Raw genomic sequence first — 2176 nt, 5'->3', positions numbered from 1 at the left:
CGACCATTTGATTTTATCACAATATCATCAATGTATACTTGCATGAAATCTTCAATAAAATCATGGAACATTGAGTTCATTACCCTCTGATATGTTGCTCCGGCATTTTTCAAGCCGAATGGCATGACAACCCACTCATATGTTCCCAAGGCTCCTGGGCATCGAAACGCCGTCTTCGACACATCTTCTTCTGCAATAAAAATTTGGTTATATCCAGCATAACCATCTAACATACTCAAATATTCAAAACCAGCGGCCGAATCGACCAGCATTTCCGCTATGGGCATGGCATACTCATCTTTGGGGGTAGCAGCATTTAGATCTCTAAAGTCAATACATACTCTTAAAGACCCATTTTTCTTAATTACTGGCACAATATTTGCCAACCATTCGACATACCTTGCAGTTTGTATAAACTTGCTTTTTAGGAGCTTTTCTACTTCCGCTTTTATCTTTGCCATGATCTCTGGTGCGAAACGCCTAGGCATCTGCTTTACTGGCTTTCTTCCAGTTTTTATTGGCAATTTTAGTTCGACCAAATCCCTACTTAAACCAGGCATTTCGTTATAATCCCAAGCAAAACAATCTCTAAATTCTTTAAGTAAAGATATTACCTCAGATTTTAGTTCTTTGTCGATGTTAGCGCTGATGTATGTTGGCCTTTTTTCGCCATTTTCGCCAAGGTCGACTTCTTCTAAGGGTTCTTTTGGTCACATTTTCTCTGGTGCCTTTGGGTCTTTTTCAAACCCTAAAGGTTCATCGTCATAAATACAGTCCAAACGCTGCATGTTGACGTTTTCCTTAGCCAAAACTGGCTTATCTGAAGGCTTTGGCTCAATAGCCAAATTACCTTCTTTCTTTAACACATAGGCTTCAACAACCATGTTTTCTTCAGCCTCTAGAGCCGATTTTATTTTGTTCTCGGCAACGTATTCCGAAATCCTTTTTAGAGCTTCTAGCTCAGTCATCATCAGTGACATCTCCCCAGCTTGTCGGTCGGATACCTGTATAGGGTGGATCATCCAAACGTCCCACATCCCAAATGAAGCCATGAGTCTCGTGTAGAGTTAGAGAAATAAAAGCTTCACTCAGATTAGCATACACATCCTCAGCTGGAAAACAAGGAGAAATGTTGGCCAACTTTCTCTCGAATTCCCTCTTGCCGACATTATTCACGTCAGCCATGAAGTATCCTTGGTCGGCTTCGATATTTTCGACCACTCCATCTTCTCTCCAAATCACCAATCTTTGATGTGCTGAAGATGGTATGGCTCTGACACCATGGAGCCATTCTCTGCCAAATAACAAGTTGTAACTTGGCCTGGCATCTAACACCATAAACAGTGTCGGTCTAGTTATTGAACCAACAGTGATATTCACCATAATCACACCCATGGTGCTTTTTGTTTTTCCCCCGTAGTCAGACAAGACCACGTTGTTGGATCTGATGTCAGTATCATACTTGCCAATCTTCCTCAGAATATGGTGTGGCATGATGTTGATAGTGGCGCCACAATCGACCAAGACTTTGTTGATAGTTACGCCTTCCACTTTGGCCCTAATCAGCAACGGTTTCAAATGATTTTTCATAGTCATCGTGGGCCTTTCGAAAATTTCTTCTTGGTTTTCAGCAGAACCATTGTTTAACACAAAATAGCATCTTGGCTGGTGTAAAGCCATTTCTTCAGCGTCAGCATCGTCTACCGACTCATCCACCTCAGTCACACAATTATATTCTTGTGGTAGAATTGACACCATGTTGACCAAGATGTCCAGACTTGCTTCAGATTCTGAATTAAAGTCATCAGTAACTTCATCAGAACATTTCTTAGTTGGTCGACGGACATACTCTCTGATCCGTTCTTTTGCAGTTGGGTCGACCTTCACAACAACCCTCTTTCCAGCATTCGCCCCATTGGCCATGCCTCTTCCAGCTATTCCTCTAGCAGCCTCTCTTTCGGCCTGCTTACGCCTCTGAAAGCGTCTCCATTGAGTCCTCGACATGGGATTCTTCCCCAAATAATTTTCAGAGACATGAGTCCTTTTTTCAGACTTGAACTCACACCTGTAATTAATTGCTAGACATCCTCTAGCAGCAGCAGTAGCCCCTTGTGGGGTTTCTTGTTTTTCCTAAGGCTTGACCCAAGTGCCTCTAGGAACACTTGTCGACGGTACG

The sequence above is a fragment of the Lathyrus oleraceus genome, chromosome 7, assembly GCF_024323335.1.
Source record: "Lathyrus oleraceus cultivar Zhongwan6 chromosome 7, CAAS_Psat_ZW6_1.0, whole genome shotgun sequence".
NCBI lineage: Eukaryota > Viridiplantae > Streptophyta > Magnoliopsida > Fabales > Fabaceae > Lathyrus > Lathyrus oleraceus.
The sequence above is the reverse complement of the archived record's forward strand: the minus strand, read 5'-3'. Positions refer to the sequence as shown.